Here is a 22,617-nt window from a genome sequence, read left to right on the forward strand (position 1 = left end):
TAAATCAAAATCCAAGATCTCTAGAGGAATTAAGTCACCTCTAAATTCTTCCTCACCTACCCTTACCCCACAGTCTCTATAACAAGTATTTCTAATCAACTGTTCTCCTAGAGGGGTATGCACTACAATTTCTTCCTCTAATGGTGACAGGTTTCTATCAGTAATTGATGCAAATGTCGTACTCACATAAGATCTATCTGAGCCAGAATCTATCAAAACATAAGCATCTTTATCAAATAAAGACATAGTACTTGTCACTGCTCCAGGTCGGACTCGTGCCTCATCTTCTGTCACAGCAAAAACTCTTGTCGCGGTACGAGTCTGTGGTCTCGAAGGTGGATGTGACGGGGTATTACTCTCCACACCAGACCGTATAGCTACTCCCTGTCTCGGTGGTAACCCAGAAGAATCTCTCCTCTGTATATCTGTGCGAGCTGGTGGAGATGATGCAGCTACAGTGGCTCGTCCTAACTGTGGGCAATTACTCCTAATGTGACCCGTCTGTCCACATTGGAAACATCTTGTTGGCCCTCTACATAGCCCACTATGATAATTCCCACAATTTCTGCATCTGTCAGAACCTCCGAGACTTTTCCCAGAACCAGTCATAGCAGATCTGCTAAACCTCGAAGGTCTCTGCTGTGATGGTGGAAATGGAGGTCGCGGAGATGTCACGGAAACAGAAGTAGTGCTCCCTGAAGTCGCTGAGTCCTTGCCTCTTTTTAGTGGCTGACTAGAAGACATACCAGGATTCCTCCTTTTTGCAAACTCAGTCCGAATCCTTCTATTCTCAGTCGCGAGCTTCTCAGCCCGTAAAGCCATCTGTACCACCTCCTTATGTGGCTCCCTACCAATCACTGTCATTCGCTCTCTGATCTCATTACGGAGCCCTTCCTCGAAATAGCTGGCCTGATCCTGCTCAGATTTCACCAGATCCGGCACATATAACATCAACTCGTTAAAACGAGTCTCGTACTCCTCTACAGTTAGATTTCCCTGTTTCAAACTCAGAAATTCTCTCTTCTTTTCTTTTTTATGGAAATAAGTGAAATACTGACCATCGAATTTCTTGAGAAAATCGGACCATGTCTGAGGAGTAGCGGAACGGGACTTCACCGAATTCCACCAAGTACGAGCCCTCTTCTCTAATAATCTCGTAGCCACCATCAGCTTCATGTCATCATCTAATCCCATATCAGAAAGAGTCGCGGACACCTGATTAATCCAATCTTTTGCCACAGTGGCATCCAACTCACCAGTGAAAGATACACAACCCAATTGCCTAGCCTCCTTCAGCTTCTTGGAAATGGATACATCCTGTATTGGTGGTGGAACTAAAGGAGTAGCTGGAGGCACTACAGGTGGAACTTGACCAGTCTGAGCTTGACCAGCTATTGCTGCAAAGAAAGCTGCCAATGCTTGTGCTGCCTCAGTAGGCATGGCGGGAATACTAGTAGGTGGCTGAGGAGATGGAGGATGTGGAGGACTATCGGCCTGCTCAGCAGCAGGTGCTGCCCGAATGGTAGATGCAGCTGATTCCTCCTCTACTGTATCTGGCTGATGACGTTGGGAACGACCTCTTCCCCTCCCAACCGATCTAGTGAGAGGTGGGCGTCCGTGTCGAGGAGGCATTATAATCTATATAAAAAAATATACGAGCAAGTTTAGGTAACCTTAGGCTCTATATGCAAATGCATGCATTCTATTCAACCTAACCTAACTTAACTTAATCCGGGGCCACACTGATATTGTAAATTTTTAAAACAACTTTAAAACTAAAAACTTTGATCTTGAAAACCAAAAGCTCTGATACCAATCGAATTGTCACGACCCGGTACTCCCCTCGAGCCCGTGACAACCGCCGCGGTATCCCGGTAGACACTTATTGCCCGGAATGTCAACCCGAAACCCCGCAAGGCTTTACTATCAGTTTCTTTGTTCCCTTGTGAGCAACCATTGTCAAATATCGTGTTCTAAAATATTTTAAGCTGTTTCCAACTTTAAACAAATAAAATATTAATTTTTCATCTCACAAAGGTATTTTGGTCATTTTTCTCAAAAATCTTAAAACTGGCTAAAACGTAATATACAAGTACAAAACACACAATTCATATTCAAAATGAGTTTAAAAGTCTAAAATCTTCATTTAAAACGAAATTATGGTTATTTGAATATAATAAGAAAATAAAAGAAATATTAAGTAAAATATTCTATTTTCTTATAAAACAATATTTATAGAGTTATACGTGAATAATTTTTATAACGTAAAAGTTAAATAAATTTATACATACTTAAATACAGTAAGCCAAAATATTTAATTTAATTTACAATAACAAGAGTGCCCCCGAATAAACAAAAGTAAAGAGGACTGTGAACCTACGGTTTGGAAAATGCAGATCCCACTGTAGTCCTCGATGAGATCAGCTATCTACAGTCTATACTGAACCTGAAATGGGTGGAAAGGAGGGTGGTGAGATTATAAAATCTCAATGAGTAAACAAACATCATCATAAACATCTAGAGTTGAGTACATGGAGACAATAAAGTAAATCATCATAAACTGGGTTATAGCATTAGAACACATTTTGTTCGAAACACGTAAAGAGGCTTATGAATCTCATAAAAATCTAGGCTTGTGCCATAAATCCATTCTCGGGGACACCTTGGCCGAGGCATCCTACCGAGACCGCCAAGGCTATTAAAATTCACATTTCACATAAATCATGTTTTTATTTTGAAAACATAGCCGTTCCTTGGCGTTGGCTGAGTTCCCCCTCACGTGGTGGTTTAGCGTGAAGTGAACCCTAAACTTTACCCCAGGAGATACCCTACGCGCCTCTCCGTTCGAGGTAAGAATATAATGGGGTTTACCGTGCCCCTCTAAAAGGCTGGTCCACAGAAACCCCCTACTGCAGTGATTAATTAATATATAATCCACCATATAATAAAACTCAATAACATGATATGGCAATTTTGTAATTCGTAGTTTTTCAAGGTAACCAAACAATTCGCATTTCAATACAATTCCCAACTAGCCAATCATGCTCAATTTATCATAAGCCAGTTAATTTAAACAATCAAATTGCCACAATTAACAGTCTCCGTGTACTCTATTTTTCAAAATCACTATTAATTTCAAAACAATTTATAATTTAATTTCATTGAAACTCATTTATTCATAAAACATGAAAATTTATCTTTTAAAATTCCTTTTTCCATAGAATTCATGACAGCATCTAAAAACCACCCTAGATAATTAAAATGACAGTAAGTTTACTCACTATGTCTAGAATGCAGACTTTCGAAGCACTCTGTCTACTGGTCCTCGGATGCAATTTCTTTGCCTTTATCGGAGGACTCACCACCTTGACACAATACAAAATCGAGAGTTTCACCAAGTTGGTACTAAATCAAAATTAAACTAATTTAGATTACCAATGCATGATATGGAATGCACAATGCACTGGTAACTATCTAAACCCGATATTGGCCTAATTCGTCTTATCACCCGATTAAATTCCTAACGGGTCCGTTTAAACTCCAATTTAATTCTTTTCAGTTTCTATACCTCAATTGCACCCAAATTAACTTAATGTCCCTCTGTGTGGTGCAAATTATCAGTCCCAACAGAAAATTACAAAAATACCCCTAGTGGGTAAAAATTCGTATTTTTGCTCAGAAAATTCCCATTATTTTTCTAGGCTCATAATTCATCATTCCTTAACCAATTCTCCTAGAATAAAATCAAACTCATCCTCACTCACTACATGGTAAATTCAGCCATTAATGGTTGGGGGAGAAAATAAATTTTTTTCTTGTTGTTTTGTTTCTAAATATGCTAAACTAACTAAAAACACTAACATAAATTAAAATCAAATAAATCCAACAACTTTCTCTCTCCTAACCCATTTTTCCAGAATTTAATTCATCATGAAAACATGTAATTTAATCATGGAAAATAAAGAGAAATGCTTGGGAATAAGAAAACTCAAGCTTAATAGAAAAAACTCACCTTTTTCACTTAATTTCCTTAAAAATTCACACTTTTTCTTTGATTTTCTCTCTCTAGGGTTTTGTTTTTGTTTTCTCTCTCTTCTTGCTGGTTTGGCCGGCCATGGGGTGGAAGATGGGCTGATTTTGTGCCTTTTAAAAAGGAAAATAATAAATTAATAAAGGCATGACACATGGCATCATGTCATTGGCCCTTTTTTAAAATTTTAAAAATTTAAACATTTTATCTCCACCACATGTTTAGTCAAGGGTCAAAGATGAAGACAAGGAAGACCATGTGCTGGAAAAAATATCCTGGTGGTGGAAAATTACAATTTTGCCCCTGAGGTGGCAAAATTACCATTTTACCCCTATACTCCAAATTATACCGAAATTAAAATTTTTCACTTCTAAACCTCAAATCATACTTCAATAAGTCAAATTATACTCCAATAAGTCAAATGTGGTCAAAAAAGCCTTTTCCAAAATTCCCATTTTGTCTCCAAGTGGCAAATGACCATTTTACCCCTAGTTAGTGAAAATTTCGATTTGACTCCAAATTGATCCTCAAACTCCAAATTACCATTTTAAGTCATCCATGAACTGTGAAACTCTTAATCTCACCTTAAAATTCCTATTTGATCTAGTTCGAGGATTAAATAAACTTTGTTGTACCTCTAGGTACAATACCGACTTTTGTAAATTTTTCGAGACTCTCCTAGCATGCAATCATGCTATCATCACATGTAAGTCATGAATAGTATTTTATAAGGTCGGGCTTTACAACTGATTTCGATATTCGACTAATAATTAATATTTTAATATTATTTTATTAATAAAATATTATTTTATTTTAAAAATTTTATCTTGTCTCCTTGGTACCCAAAATACCTTATTATGCCTCACTTGACTTTCGAATCACCTTTTATCTCACAAATTCTCCTCCGATAAAATTATTATTATTTTATTGTTATTTTTTCACTTTCAGAATATTTTATCATAAACTACTCCTTTTGTCTTTTATCACTTTTAAACATTTTAATTGACCTCAATTTGCATTCGATCAACTTTATTTATCACCATATCAAAGTATGGGGTATTTCAAGTGATATGAATTAAATTTAAATTACTTTAATAAAACATTTAAATGTTTTATTAGGAGGTGTCATAGGACTAAAGTAAAGAAGAAATTGTGAAATTTACGAATAGTGCTCGAATGAAGTTAAGAAATTTTAGATGATTCGTTGTGAAGAATTATTGATATCGGAGGAATTTAGATGCATAATTTGGTTGAGAATGTTAAGTTGAATAGTAAAATATTGGAAGAAATAAGGAGAAATAATGTAGATTTATGATAGAATGAGAGAGAGAAGTGGAATTTATGCACTAAGTATATTGGATTTAAATTGTTGCTAGGAAAGTTTGTTGTGGGAGCGTGCCGAACGACGTAAGTGACTGGCAAATAGGAATAATTATACGAGTACGAATCAATAGCGACGTAAAAATCTCGCTATTGTGAAGTGAGTAACCTTATAATCATTTTAATCATCTAAAATGGTCTTTTTATTTGATTTTGTGAATTTTACGAAAAATGTGTTTAAATGAAATGAATTTATAAATTGCCTTGAAATTGAATGATAACTTTGAAAATAGAGTAATTGGAGACCACTTGATATATTGTAAATTTATGGTTTTAATTGATTGGCTTATGGCAATATTGGCATGAATGGTTGAATTGCTAAATGTGCTAAAAATGCATGAATTATTGATTTGCCTTGAGAGGCTATAAAATAAATAATTGCCATGTCATGCTGTTGCAAATTCTATTGTATGGTGGGTTTAGCTTGCTGTAGTGGGTGGGTTTTGTGGACCAGCCTATTAGAGGGGCACGAAATCCGATTATATTCATACCTCGATCGGAGAGGCGTGTAGGGTATCTCATGATGTATGGTTAGAGTTCACTTCATGCCGAACCACCTCGTGATGATGAACTCCGCTAATGCCAAGGAACGGTTGTGTTTTCAAAACGAAATAAAAATATGTTTTACGTGTATATGAAATTTTTAACAGCCTTGGCGGGCTCGAGTGTACGCCTCTGATCAAGGTGTTATCGAGTACTATTTGATGGCATGAGCCAAATGTTTATGAAAGTCATAAGCCTTAATGAGAAATTAAATGAAATACAACCATTTGCATGGGTTGGGATGAATTTTTAAGTTGTGAAATACGTAATGTGATGGGATATTTTGATTGTCTCCTATTACTCGGCTTTAGCTAATTTAAATGGTGTTTGTTTACTCACTGGGATTTTATAATCTCATCGCCCTCCTTTCCACCCATTTTAGGCTCGGAATAGACTGTAGATAGCTGATATCATCGAGGACTACAGTTGGACTTGCATCATCCAAAAACTGTAGGTTCATTTCTTATGATACTTTTGGTCATTCGTGGGCCCACGTGTCACTGTAAATTAAATTTTATACTTTGATTATCTGTATTACAATATGTATGACTTTATTTAGCTTTTACGCTACAAAAAATTATTTACCGGTAACTTTATAAATATTGTTTTATAAAAAAATAGAATATTTTATTGAATATTTTTGTTATATTCAAATAGATATAGTTTTGTTTAAAATGAATGTTTTAGATATCTAAATTTATTTTTGATTATGAAATATGTGTTTTTCACTCATATACTACATTTTTAACTGGTTTCTAGATTAGTGTAGAAAAATGACCAAAATGCCCCTGTGAGATAAAAATTATTTTTCTGTTGTTTTGATTTGGAAATAGTTTATAACCTCTCAAAACATGTTATTTTACAACTGTTGATCACAGGGGAGGTGACAAAACTGATATTAAAGCCTTGCGAGGTTCCGATCGGTATTTCGGGCAATGAATGTCTATCGGAACATCACGACGGTTGTCACAGGCTCGAGAAGAGTATCGGGTCGTAACAATTAAGTTGGTATCAGAGCTTTTGGTTTTAAAGATCAGAGTTTTGGTTTTAAAGTTGTTTTAAAATTTACAGTGTCAGTGTGGCCCAACTTAAGTTAAGTTAGGTTAGATTGAATAGAATGCATGCATCTACATATAGAAACCTACCTACTCTTGTGATGCATGAATGATTAAGTAATTACTACTTGGTTGCGTATAGGTTTTGAGGTGCACTGGTAACATACACACCATGTCTAGAAAAGGCGGTAGTTCCGATACCCCTCATAGTGCTAGTGAAGGATCATTAGATTCCACTGCTATAAGCCAATGGCGCCCTGATTCAGGTAATTTGGAAAGTGGTCCATCCCGAATTCCTATTAATAGAATTCCTCCAAACTTAGCAGAATGGTTTCGTAATAAGGAAAGCTTTGAGAGTAGCGAGAATTTTGAAAGTGAGAGTAGCTCCGATACTCCGAAAACTGAAAAAAATTTCCTTTTAAAACAACCTGAAAAGTGCCATAAAGAATGGACGGTGGAGGAAATTGCAAAGGGATATATTCGTTCTAGGAAGGACATGTCAGTTGTACGACATTTTTCTCTCGGTTGTGGAAGAAATGCTGCACCGGTGAGTGATGAGGAACGTAGGAGAATACAACAAGCCTGGATTGAGGAACAAAGGAGAAAATCTTAAAAGGAGGAGAGCCCGGAAGAGGATCTTAAGAAGTACTTGGAGTAGAATCTTTTGATAAGATCAGATTAAGATGATGATCCCAATGATATGTAATATTTTCGTAGGATTTTGTACTACTTTAACTCTAGGTAGATGTAATGTAAATGAGATAATAGTTATCTGTACAAAGAAGTTAATAGTTTGGCTTTTAAAGTGTTTGACTAGAATGGATTATAAAATAGTTGTTTAAATGACTAGATGTATATGGGAATCTTTTAGTATGATAGGGATAAATTGGTAATATAATTATTAAGGAAAGGTATAGGAGGAAGCAATAAGGTTATAAATGACATTCAGAATGGATAACGTGATTAAGTTGATGATTGTAATTTAAGCATGAAGGGGATTACTCAGTGATGCCATGACACTATGAGGTAATAATTGGGCACAAATATAGCCCAATGAAATTAAATTATGGAATAGGGGGAATATAAAATTTTGATTTAGTAAGGATTGCAAGAATAAAGTGAGGAGGAAGCTGAGTTGTTTTCGTAGTTAAATATATTGAAAGTCAATAAAATTATTGGAGTACAAGACAAGGAAGATAATTAGATAGGGATGACAATAAATTTGAGGAAAGTTGTAGACAGTAAGCAACTTATGTGTGAGGTGGTATATGTGTTATGAATTTATTATACCGTATGGAAAGGATGTTTTGAGGTAAGATTCTATGAATGTTGATGAATGTAAAGCCTGACTTTATAAAATACTTGTCATGACATACCTGTGGTGATAGCATGATTGCATGCTAGGAGAGTCTCGAAAAATTTACAAAAGTAGGTATTGTACCTAGAGGTACAACAAAGTTGATTTAAGCCTCAAACTAGATCAAATAGGAATTTTAAGGTGAAATTAAGAGCGTCACAATCCAAGGATGACTCAAAATGGTAATTCGGAGTTTGAGGATCAATTTGGAATCAAACCAAAATTTTCACTATCTAGAGGCAAAATAGTCATTTGCCACCTAAGGACAAAATGAAAATTTTTAGAAAAGATTTTTTGGCCTCATTTGACTTATTAGAGTATGATTTGAGTATTGGAGTATGATTTGAGGTTAAGAAGTGAAAAAAATTATAATCCCGGTATTTTTGGAAACATATGAGTAAAATGGTAATTTTGCCACCTAGTGGCAAAATTGTAATTTTACACCACCATGACATTTGTCAAGCTCCAGAATTTTACCTATTATTATTTTATGCTATGGATAAATATTAGAGCATTTGTGGTGGTGAGAAAAGGCTTAAAAATTAAGTTAAAACAAGTGGACCAATAAAAAGGTGACATGTGTCAAAAATTAAATATTTTTATATTGCCATTTAAAAACTAGCCCACACTCTTCCACTCAGCATTTCAAGGTCGACCAGCACCTGCAGAAAAGAGAAGAAAAGAAAAGAAAAACCCTAGGGCGGAAAAACTAAGGAAATTTTGGTGAATTTTCAAGAAATTGGTGAATAAAGGTAAGATTTTTAATCTTAAGCTTGAAATTCATCTTGCCCATGCATTCTTTTCCATTTTTCCATGAATTAAATTCAAGTTTTCATGAGGGGAAATGTCAAACCCTGTTCTATAAAATAATTACGACGTCATTTACATGCTCAATAGAATGTTTGCATATTTAGGAAGTTCGAGGAATCGTTAAAAGACGATATTGCCCCTAATGGTATCATTAAGTCGATTAATTCTCGAACTAATTCAAATAAGAATTTTAAGGTGAAATTAAGAGTTTCACAGTTCAGGGATGACTCAAAACGGTAATTCGGAGTTCGATGATCAATTTGGAGTCAAACCGAAATTTTCACTATCCAAGGGTAAAATGGTCATTTGCCACTTGAGGATAAAATGGGAATTTTTAGTAAAAAAAAATATTTTTGATCCATTTGACTTATTGGAGTATGATTTGAGGTTTAGAAGTGAAAAAGTTTAATTTCGGTGATTTTTGGAGTGTAGGGGTAAAATCGTAATTTTTCCAATCGCGGACAAAATTTGAGATTTTGAGAGAATTTAGATTACATTTGACAAATTGGAGAATGGTATGAGTATAAGGGATGAAAAATATGTCTATGGGCAATTTTTCAGTTTTTGGGGTAAAAATGTAATTTTTCACTTTACGGGGGCAAAAGTGTAATTTTTAAAACTTTACTCCACCAAAACTTTGGAAAAGTCTAAAAATTTCATGGAAGACATGGATAAGTGAAGAGGATTGAGTGGTAGAAAAAGAAAGTCAAAAAGATGGCTAGAAAAAAATAAAATAATAAAATATTCAAAAGGTAAATAAAATAATAATATTTTATTAAGCCTATTAAAAGGCTTGAAAATTCCAGAATTCTTCATTGGGATGGTCAGCCAAAACAAACAGGAGAGAGAGAAAAATAAGAACAAACCCTAGAGTGAGAAAATTCAACGAAAAAGTGTGATTTTTCAAGGAATCAAGTGTTTAAAGGTATGATTTTTCAAGTTTAGCTTAAGATTTATCATTTCCATGCATTTCCCATCATTTTCAATGGTTGAATCATGTGATTTGAGGATGAATTCAATTCTGAAAAAAGTGGGTTAGGAGAGAGAAACTTGTTAGATTAATTTGATTTTAAGTTATGTTAGTGTTTTAAGTTAGTTTAGCATATTTAGGAACAAAACAACAAGAAAAGAATTTATTTTCCTCCATTACCATTATTGGCCGAATTTTCTAGGGGAATATTGGCTGATGATCTTTATGTTTATTTGAGGAATTATGATGAATAATGATGAATTATGAGTCTAGAAAAATAATGGGAATTTTCGGAGCAAAAATATGAATTTTTACCCATTAGGGGTATTTTTGTAATTTGCTATCGGGACTGATAATTTGCACCACACTGAGGAACATTAAGTCAATTTGGGTGCAATTGAGGTATAGAAACTGAAAAAAATTAATTTGGGATTAAATTGGACGCGTTAGTAATTTAATCGAGTAATAGGCCAAATTAGGTCAGCACCGCATTTAAGCGGTAGTCGGATTAGTTGTATATCATATCATGCATATATACCGAGCCTGAATTGATTTTATAATGGTCAAGCATTGATGTGGTGAATTATGTATTGTACATTGTGGATAGGTGGTGAGCAAATTACACTAGTAAAAGTACAGAAATTGTGCCTGAAGACTGAGATTAGGAGTACATCGACTCCTAGAACTGTGAGTGGACAACTTATCGTCTTAAATATATAGAGTTATTATACTTGTTTGATGCTTTTATTGAATAGTGAGCTTAAATTATAAAATATTATGTTTTCTAATTAAAATATTTTTTTAATAAAAATGAGATTTATATTGGTTTTGAAATCAAATATTGTTTTGAAAAAATTGAGTATATGGAGACTGTGTTGAAATTTATGATTTTATATGTTATTGAAATTGTGGCTTATGACACTATGGTAGCATGATGGCTAAATTTTTGGGGTTGGCATAAAATATATGAACAGTTTTGGATTGGTCTCGGTAGACTGGATTAAATTTTATTCGCCATATTATGCTACTGAAAATTTTATGGGTCTAGTGGTATATTAAACGGTCACTGCAGTGGTGGGGGTTTCCGTGGACTGCCTATGAGAGGAGCACGGTAACTCAATTATATATTTACCTCCGGAGGGGAGATGTTGGGTGAAGTATCTCCTGAGGTATGATTTGAGTGCACCTCACGTTCGAGCCACCACGTGAGAGTGAGACTCAGCCAATGTCAAGGAACGGCTGTGTGTCAGATGTGAAAACATGTTTATGGGTATGGGTCATTTAACAGCCTTGGCGCTCTCAATGGGATACCTTGACGAAGGTACCCGCGAGAATGATTCTGGCAGGGGCCAAGTTTAAGAAATTCATAAGTCGAGAAATTTTGATGAAAAGAAATTATTTGGTATATATTGAAACGAATTTTGTGTTATGAACATTATTGAGATATAACGTTTTTATATTGTCTCCATCTACTCGGCTTTAGATGCTTTTGATGGTAATTGTTTACTCACTAGGATTATTTAATCTCACCCCTCTTCCTATCCATTTTTCAAGCTCAGGACAGTTTGTTGATAGTTGATTAAGATGAGAATTAATCTCAGAGTTGCATCATAGGAAGTAAGGGTTCGTAGCTTTACACTTTCTTAGTTAGTTGAGGGCTCACGTGTCACTGTAAACGAAATTTCATACTTTAATTATCTTTATTACTATATGAATAAATTTATTTTACTCTTACGCTATAAAAGTTATTTTAGGAAGACTTTGAAAATATTGTGTTTTAAGAAAATAGAATATTTTATTTAATATTTTTATTATATTCAAATAGCTATAATTTTACTTTAAACGAATGTTTTAGACTTCAAAATTTAATTTAAATCATGAAATATGTGTTCCCACTTACATATTACACTTTTACAGATTTTGAAATTTCAAAAAAAAAATAACGAAAATGCCCTTGTGAGCTAAAAAATAATATTTTATTATTTTGAGTTGGAAACAACTTATGATTTCTTGAAATACGAGATTTAATAACTATCGCTCATCGGGGAGATGCGGAAGTTGATGCTAAGCCTTGCGGGATTTCGATCGGCATTCGGGGTAATGAGTGCTTATCGGGACGTCGCAATGGTTGTCACAGGCCCGATGGGAGTTCCGGGTCGTGACAATTCAGTTGGTATCAGAGCATGGTTTAAAGATCAGAGATTTTGGTTTTAAAGCTTTGGATTTTAAAGTTTTCGGTTTTAAAGTTGTTTTAAGAAATCCACACTGACACTGCGTGGCCCCGAGTTAGGTTAAGTCAGGTTAGATTGAATAGGATGAGATGAATTTGAAAATATCTATTTTACGTATTATATGTGATAAGCACAAGAGGATATAAATGGTTATGAAAATTGTGACGTAAGCTTGAAGGGAAACCAAACGGTTGAGTATGATTAGTGTAGTAACCTTAAATATAGATGAATAACATTGATCAAGTAAACTCCAATAGCCACCGTGCCGCGGTGCTAAGAACACTTCATATCTAGGACGAATGAATAAAATGAGACAGATGTGAAGTTGAATTCACAAGTTGACCTAAGGTCATTGAACTTGATTCTAAGTTTTGGTAATTGGAGTTTTAAGGTTTTGAAAGGTATCGATATGAATGAGTTAAAGCTGAAATGGTTAAAGGGGTTCCCTTCGAGGGAAGAAAAAGGTCTGGGATTCGATACTTGGTGTTTGCTGAAATACCCCATACTTTGATATGGTGATAAATAAAGTTGAGCGAATGCAAATTGAAGTCAACTAAAATGTTTAAAAGTGATAAGAGACGAAAGGAGTAGTTTAGGATAAAATATTTCGCAAGTGAGAAAATAACAATAAAATAATAATAATTTTATCGAAGAAGAATTTGTGAGATAAAAGGTGATTCGGAAGTCAAGTGAGGCATAATAAGGTATTTCAGGTACCAAGGAGACAAGATAAAATTTTTAAAATATTAATATTTAGCCGAATGTCGAAATCAGTCAAGAAAAAGTCGGTATTGTACCTAGAGGTACAACAAAGTTGAGTTAAACCTCAAACTAGATCAAATAGAGAATTTACGATGAAATTAAGAATTTTAAAGTCCCATAATGGTTTAATATGGTGATTCGGAATTCGAGGATCAATTTGGAGTCAAACCGAAATTTTCGCTATCTAGGGGCAAAATGGTCATTTGCCACCTGGGGACAAAATGAAAACTTTTAGAAAAGATTTTTGGCCCCATTTGACTTATTGGAGTAAGATTTGAGGTTTAGAAGTGAAAAATTTTAATTTCAGTATAATTTGGAGTAAAAAGGTAAAATGGTAATTTTGCCATCCGAAATCAAAAATTTAATTTTTGAAAGGATTTTGATCAAATTTAATTATTTGGAGTGTGAAATGAGTATGAGGAGTGAAAATTATGCATTATGAAAAATTTTCAATTTTTGGGGTAAAAATGTAATTTTTGAAAAGTTCGGGGGCAAAAGTTTAATTTTGAAAGATTTGCTCCACCAAAACTTTGGAAAAATCTGAAAATTTCACTTAAGACTTGAATAAGTCAAAGGGAATGCATGGTGGATAAAGTAGGACAAGTGGATGGCTAGAAAAAAAAATGAATTAATAAAATATTCTAAATATGAATAAAATAATATTATTTCATTAAACTAAAAAAAAAGGCATAAAAAAATCAGCCCATAACCCATTCTTTTTCTTCAACATTCGGCCAAGCAAGAAACAAGAGAGAGAAAGGAGAAAATAAAACCCTAGCCAAGAAATTTAAAGGGAAAATAGGTGAAAATTCAAAAATCAAGTGAAAAAAAGGTAACATTTCTTAAATTTGTCTTGTGCTTTACCTTTCCCATGCATTTCCCATCATTTTTCATGGTTGAATCATGTGATTTGAGGATGAATTCAATTCTGAAAAATGGGTTAGGAGAGAGAAAGTTGTTAGATTAATTTGATTTTGAGCTATGTTAGTGTTTAGTGTTAGTTTAGCATGTTTATGAGCAAAACAACAAGAAAAATATTTATCTTCTCCATGAATTTCTCTAGGCCGAATCTAGCCAATGATATGTGAGGATGAAGTTGACTTTATTTTAAGAGAATTGGGTGGAAAAAAATGATGAATTATGAGGTTAGAAATTAAATGGGAATTTTCAGTGCAATAAATTGAAATTTTTACCCACTAGGGGTAAAAGCGTAATTTATAGTCCAGACTGATAAATTGGACCAAATTCACAGTCATTGAGGTATTGTGGATATAATTGGATAATTGAAATTGAAATGGATGGAATTGGAGTCGAATTGGAGATTTTAGGAATTTACACCGTGTATAGGCGAGTTAGGTAGGACACCGTAATTAAGCGATTATCTAGACATTTCAAATCTTATCTAGTGCATACGCATGGATAAGAGCCTGAAATAATTAATGATAAATTGACACAATTTATTGAATTTTGTGTCATGGATTATGGATAGGTGGTGAGTCAATTGTTTCGGGTAAGAGACTGCACCCGAGGGCGGAAAATAGGAGTATTTCTACTCCTAATACTGTGAGTGAACTTATTATCGTCTTAATTATCTAGAGTAGTTTTATACAACTGTGTGATTTTATGAAAAATGGGTTTAAATGGTAAATTGCTATGTTTTAAGAGAAATTGTGATTTTATAAAATGATTTTATAAATTTTCTGGAAAATCGAATATTGGTTTTGAAAATAGAGTAATTGGAGACTGCTAGTTTGTGTTGCAAATATATGGTTTTGAATTGAATGGCTTATGACAATAAATGAGCATGAATGGCTAAACTAATTTTGGTGTTAGAATTATTTATACTGTGTATTCAGCCTTTAGAGGCTAGGTTGCGATAAATCGCCATGTCATGCTAGAATGAATTTTATTGATTGGTGGACTATATATTAATTATTTATTGCAGAGGGGGTTCCGTGGACCAGCCTATTAGAGGGGCACGGTAAACTCCATTATATTATTACCTCGAACGGAGAGACGCGTAGGTTATCTTCTGGGGTAAAGCTTAGGGTTCACTTCACGCCAAACCACCACGTGAAGGGGAACTCAGCCAACGCCAAGGAATGGCTATGTTTTCAAAACAAAAATATGATTTATGTGAAATGTGAATTTTAACAGCCTTGACGGACTCGGTTAGATGTCCTGCGCAAGGTATCACCGAGTATGAGTTTTGGCACGAGCCAAAGTTTTAAGAAATTCATAAGCCAAGTTGATTACTCGATTTTTATGGATTGATTTTATTTGGTTGAAATGAGTTGAAAGGTAATGAAATTACAGTATGATGATTTATTTTAATTGTCTCCATTTACTCGACTTTAGATAGTTTAGATGGTATCTGTTTACTCACTGGGATTTTATAATCTCACCACCCTCATTTCCTCACATTTCAGGCTCGAGGAATTCCATAGTTAGCTGACTTTGACAAGGACCTTCATTTGGACTCGAATCAGTAAAAGTTGTAGGTTTCCAGCTTCCGATGCATTTTGGATAGATGTGGGCCCATGTGTCACTGTAAAAGAAATTTTATGCTTTGGTTATTTGCTTTATAGTATATATGAATATAATTATCTTTTACGTTATAAGAATTATGTACCGATAGTTTTATGAAAATTATTTTACAAGAAAATAGTTTATTTTATTGAATATTTTTTATTATATTCAAATGGTCAAATTTTCACTTCAAATGAACTGTTTTAGATACTTAATTTTTTTTTAAATCATTAAATATATATTTTCGGCTTACCTACTACATTTTTAGCAAGTTTCGAGATTTTCGACAAAAATGACAAAAATGCCCCTGTGAGCAAAAAACAAATGTTATGTTATGATTTGGAAATGATTTGTAATCCTTCGTATTTTGATTATTTGATAACTATTGCTCACCAGGGAAGTGCGAAAGCTGATACGAGAGCCTTGTGAGGTTTCGATCGACATTCGGGGTGAAGAATGTTTGTCGAGGCTTCGCGGCGGTTGTCACGGGCTCGATGGGGAGTTCCAGGTCGTGGCAATTTAGATTGGTATCAGAGCATGGTTTAAAGATCAAATATTTTGATTTTAAAGCTTTGGATTTTAAAATTTTTGATTTTAAGGTTGTTTTAAGAAATTCACACTAACACTGCGTGGCCCCAAGTCTAATTAAGTTAAGATAAGTTAAGTTAAGTTAGATTGAATAGAATGTATGCATCTTCATATAGAAATCTACCTACTTTTGAGATGCAAAAATAATTAAACAATTAATATTTGATTGCATATAGCTTTTAAGGTGCACTAGTGACATACACACCATGTCTAGAAGAGGTGGTAGTCTCGATACCTCTCATAGTGATAGCGAGGGATCTCTAGATTCTACGGTCAGAAGCAAATGGCACCTTGATACAGGTGATTCGGAAGGTGGTCCATCTCGGATTCCTGATAATAGAATTCTTAAAAACTTATCAGAATGGGTTCATAATAAGAGGGGCTCGAGAGTAGCGAGAATTTTGAAAGTGAGAGTAGCTCCAATACATCGAAAATTGAACAAGATTTCCTTTCGAAACAACCTAGAGAGCACCCTAGAGAATGGACGAGGGAAGAAATTGCAAGGGGATATATTCGTTCTAGGAAGAGTGTGACAATAGTCCGACACTTTCCACCAGGCTGTGGGAGAAATGTAAGGGAACAACCAGAAAAGAGTAAGGAGAAAGTAACAGTGGTAAGTAAACCCCGTAGGGGGTGAACGTTGTATGACATTTTCCTCCTGGTTGTGGAAGAAATGTTGCACCGATAAATGATGAAGAATATAGGAGAATACAACAAGCTTGGATTGAGGAGCAAAGGAAAAAAATCTCAATATGAGGAAAACCCGGAAGAGGATCTTTAGGAGGACTCAGAGTAGAATCTTCCGATAAGATCAGATTAAGATGATGATCCCAAGGACATGTAATATTTTTGTAGGATTTTACACTACCTTAACTCTAAGTAGATGTTGTGTAAAAGAGATAATAATGATCTGTACAAAGAAGTAAAAATAGTTTGGCTTTTAAAGTATAGGACTATAATGTATTATAAAATGGTTGTTTAAGTAACTGAAGGTATATGAGAATCTTTAGTATGATAGAGATAAATTGGTAATATAATTATTGAGGAAGGTTATAGAAGGAAGCAATAAGGTTATAAATGACATTCGGAATGGATAATGTGATTACGTTAATGATTGTAATTTAAGCATGAAGGGGATTATTCAGTGATGTTATGACATTATGAGGTAATAGTTGGGCACAAATATAACCAAATGAAGTTAAATTATGGAATATGGGGAATATAAAATTTTGATTCTGTAAAGATTGCAAGAATAAAGTGAGGAGGAATCTGGGTTGTTTCCGTAGTTAATTATACCGAAAGTCAATAAGATTATTGGAGTATAAGACAAAGAAGATAATTGGATAGGGATGACAATAAATTTGAGAAAAGTTGTAGATAGTAAGCAACTTATGTGTGGAGTGGTATATGTATCATGTATTTATTACACTGTATGGAAAGGATGTTTTGAGGTGGAATTTTATGAATGTTGATAAAAGTCAAAAGATGACATGAGATGAAAGTATTAATCTAGCTTAGTATGTATGACAAGAAAATAGAAGGTACCTATACTTATGGAACTCATGATATATATCTAGAAGGGAAACCATTGGTTGAGAATGATTGATGTGGTGACTTTGAATGCAGATAAATAGCTTTGATGAGAAAATTTCTAATAGCTATAGTACTTCAACATTGACTGTTCAACGCTGTAATGCTCCGAATACCTCACGCTTATGATGCATGAGTAAGATGAGAGTGACACGATAATGAGCTTACAAATTGAATTTTGGTTGTTGGTCATTGTGTTTTGTTATCAGGGAGTCTTAAATATTCTGGAGAATGTTTACGCAAATGAATTGAAAAACTTCTTTATTGCCTTGTATATGGGCATATAATTAAAAGAAAAAAATTGAAAGATTCTTGAGATGACTATTTTGAGATGAGATACCAAGTAATGAAAGTGTGAAGGACGAATTACGAGACTGGTATAGAAAATCAGTTTATATAGAATATCATTACGAGAATTTGTAATATCTGTTTTGATTCAATAAAATGACAAGGGTTAGTAACAAATGAGGCAAATTCTGTGGCACCCTAGAAACCTATAAAGATGAGTTAGGGATTGAATGGATGAGTACGTATTTATATACCTTTAAGATTAAGTGTTTTAGGAATACATAAACATCTTTGAGAAGAGATTATAATCATACACAGCAAGTATGAAACGTAAAATTTTTAAAACTTGCTGAGAAGCCTAACGACTAAATCACAAGTTAAGGGATCACATGTTGTGAGACATAAGTTTAAGATAGATATTCCCAAGGAAATACTCAAGAGAAGTTTTGCTCTGGATCTCGTTAAAGCAAGCACTAAGTTATGTGATTATGAAAAGGAAGCTGTAAGTTGAGAGTGATATTAGTCTTAATATTGAAAAATACTTAAGGAGAATCTAGTTTTAAGTTTTACAATTTCAAGTACAATTTATAAATTAGTTAAGGAAGAATGATGTTATGTTCATATGAAGGAGTGGAACAAAGGATAATAGAAGTTGACCTTGAAAATGAAGTCAGATAATGAAACTTTCCTAATATATTATGGAAATTGGAATTCGAAAATGCTTAAGGCATACATGATTCAAATGGGTTCGAGTCTTAAGTGACAAATCAATATCGTAATGCAAGAAAGATACAAGGTAATATAGACGCATGAAAGATGATTAAGGACAAAAGGATGACTCTTAGGAATTATGGTATTGCATGAGATGCAATGATCAAGTTGAGATAAATCTTTGAGGCATCAATAGGATTATAAATGTAAAGCCCGACCTTATAAAATACTATTCATGACATACATGTGATGATAGCATGATTGCATGCTAGGAGAGTCCCGAAAAATTTACAAAAGTCGGTATTGTACCTAGAGGTACAACAAAGTTTATTTAATCCTCGAACTAGATCAAATAGGAATTTTAAGGTGAGATTAAGAGTTTCACAGTTCATGGATGACTTAAAATGGTGATTTGGAGTTTGAGGATCAATTTGGAGTCAAATCGGAATTTTCACTAACTAGGGGCAAAATGGTCATTTGCCACCTGGAGACAAAATGGGAATTTTAGAAAAGATTTTTTTTGACCCCATTTGACTTATTAGAGTATAATTTGACTTATTGAAGTATGATTTGAGGTTTAGAAGTGAAAAATTTTAATTTCGGTATAATTTGGAGTATAAGGGTAAAATGGTAATTTTGCCACCTCAGGGGCAAAATTGTAATTTTCCACCACCAGGATATTTTTTCCAGCACATGGTCTTCCTTTGTCTTCATCTTTGACCCTTGACTAAACATGTGGTGGAGATAAAATGTTTAAATTTTTAAAATTTTAAAAACGGGCCAATGACATGATGCCATGTGTCATGCCTTTATTAATTTATTATTTTCCTTTTTAAAAGGCACAAAATCAGCCCATCTTCCACCCCATGGCCGGCCAAACCAGCAAGAAGAGAGAGAAAACAAAAACAAAACACTAGAGAGAGAAAATCAAAGAAAAAGTGTGAATTTTCAAGAAAATTAAGTGAAAAAGGTGAGTTTTTTCTATTAAGCTTGAGTTTTCTTATTCCCAAGCATTTCTCTTTATTTTCCATGATTAAATTACATGTTTTCATGATGAATTAAATTCTGAAAAAATGGGTTAGGAGAGAGAAAGTTGTTGGATTTATTTAATTTTAATTTATGTTAGTGTTTTTAGTTAGTTTAGCATATTTAGAAACAAAACAACAAGAAAAGAATTTATTTTCTCCCCCAACCATTAATGGCTGAATTTACCATGTAGTGAGTGAGGATGAGTTTGATTTTATTCTAGGAGAATTGGTTAAGGAATGATGAATTATGAGCCTAGAAAAATAATGGGAATTTTCGGAGCAAAAATACGAATTTTTACCCACTAGGGGTATTTTCGTAATTTGCTGTTGGGACTGATAATTTGCACCACACTGAGGGACATTAAGTTAATTTGGGTGCAATTGAGGTATAGAAACTGAAAAGAATTAAATTGGAGTTTAAACGGACCCGTTAGGAATTTAATCGGGTGATAAGACGAATTAGGCCAATACCGGGTTTAAATAGTTAGTAGTGCATTTTTGCATTCCATATCATGCATTGGTAATCTAAATTAGTTTAATTTTGATTTAGTACCAACTTGGTGAAACTCTCGATTTTGTATTGTGTCAAGGTGGTGAGTCCTCCGATAAAGGCAACGAAATTGCATCCGAGGACCAGTAGACAGAGTGCTTCGAAAGTCTGCATTCTAGACATAGTGAGTAAACTTACTGTCATTTTAATTATCTAGGGTGGTTTTTAAATGCTTTCATGAAGTCTATGGAAAAAGGAATTTAAAAAGATAAATTTTCATGTTTTATGAATAAATGAGTTTCAATGAAATTAAATTATAAATTGTTTTGAAATTAATAGTGATTTTGAAAAATAGAGTACACGGAGACTGTTAATTGTGGCAATTTGATTGTTTAAATTAACTGGCTTATGATAAATCGATCATGATTGGCTAGTTGGCAATTGTATTGAAATGCGAATTGTTTGGTTACCTTGAAAAACTACGAATTACAAAATTGCCATATCATGTTATTGAGTTTTATTATATGGTGGATTATATATTAATTAATCACTGCAGTAGGGAGTTTCTGTGGACCAGCCTTTTAGAGGGGCACGGTAAACCCCATTATATTCTTACCTCGAACGGAGAGGCGCGTAGGGTATCTCCTGGGGTAAAGTTTAGGGTTCACTTCACGCTAAACCACCACGTGAGGGGGAACTCAGCCAACTCCAAGGAACGGCTATGTTTTCAAAACAAAAACATGATTTATGTGAAATGTGAATTTTAATAGCCTTAGCAGTCTCAGTAGGATGCCTCGGCCAAGGTGTCCCCGAGAATGGATTTATGGCACAAGCCTAGATTTTTATGAGATTCATAAGCCTCTTTACGTGTCTTGAACAAAATGTGTTCTAATGCTATAACCCAGTTTATGATGATTTACTTTATTGTCTCCATGTACTCAACTCTAGATGTTTATGATGATGTTTGTTTACTCATTGGGATTTTATAATCTCACCACCCTCCTTTCCACCCATTTCAGGGTCAGTATAGACTGTAGATAGCTGATCTCATCGAGGACTACAGTGGGATCTGCATTTTCCAAACCGTAGGTTCACAGTCCTCTTTACTTTTGTTTATTCGGGGGCACTCTTGTTATTGTAAATTAAATTAAATATTTTGGCTTACTGTATTTAAGTATGTACAAATTTATTTAACTTTTACGTTATAAAAATTATTCACGTATAACTCTATAAATATTGTTTTATAAGAAAATAGAATATTTTACTTAATATTTCTTTTATTTTCTTATTATATTCAAATAACCATAATTTCGTTTTAAATGAAGATTTTAGACTTTTAAACTCATTTTGAATATGAATTGTGTGTTTTGTACTTGTATATTACGTTTTAGCCAGTTTTTAAATTTTTGAAAAAAATGACCAAAATACCCTTGTGAGACGAAAAATTAATATTTTATTTGTTTAAAGTTGGAAACAGCTTAAAATATTTTAGAACACGATATTTGACAATGGTTGCTCACAAGGGAACAGAGAAACTGATAGTAAAGCCTTGCGGGGTTTCGGGTTGACATTCCGGGCAATAAGTGTCTACCGGGACACCGCGGCGGTTGTCACGGGCTCGAGGGGAGTACCGGGTCGTGACAATAACGCATACACGCATAATAGATTATATTTCAATGGAGATGACATTGTGATGAATGATATATAGTATAAGGAAACTCAAACATATGGTTGGAAATGATATGAATGATATGAAGTTATACACAAGTATAATAAGAAGGTTGACATGCACTATAAGAATTATTATATTGAAACTAGGATTGGGATACGGATGAATAAAGGGGGAATGTAGTCCAAGGCATGTGAACACATGGATTCCTATATATAAGGAGAGATGCTGACATTTGAAAATGCATGTATCTATGTATATATGAAATTGATAATTTTACTAACTAAAGTGAAGACTGGTTATCAGTAAGTATGAGATTTTGAAATAGTGTCTAGAGAGGTCAGTGAGCTAAAGTGTTAACGAACATGTAATGAACAATTAAAGTTATGAATGACTTTGAAGGTAAACCTTGAATTGTTTAAGTTCTTAATGGAACTCTATTAAAGGAAGGGTACGGACCAGTATAAGATGGATGAATCAAGGTTGAGAAATTTGGTACGGAGCGAATTAATAAAATGATGATTAGGTATACATAAGTAAGTATGATATGTTATCGAAATCAGTATAATTGAGGTGAAGTTATGGT

General features: G+C 34.0%; 1 long non-coding RNA gene across 1 annotated transcript in view; it reads right to left on the minus strand.

Annotated features, from left to right (window-relative positions):
* Positions 1–2,357: 2,357 nt before the first annotated feature.
* The window catches only part of LOC148763525 (uncharacterized), a 68,342-nt gene continuing 48,082 nt past the window's right edge, over positions 2,358–22,617 (minus strand). The window contains exon 4 of the long non-coding RNA XR_016025129.1: positions 2,358–2,446. This is a non-coding gene — a long non-coding RNA (uncharacterized LOC148763525). The remainder of the gene's footprint in view (positions 2,447–22,617) is intronic.

The sequence above is a fragment of the Theobroma cacao genome, chromosome 3, assembly GCF_053813885.1.
Source record: "Theobroma cacao isolate CCN51 chromosome 3, ASM5381388v1, whole genome shotgun sequence".
Classification (NCBI taxonomy): domain Eukaryota; kingdom Viridiplantae; phylum Streptophyta; class Magnoliopsida; order Malvales; family Malvaceae; genus Theobroma; species Theobroma cacao.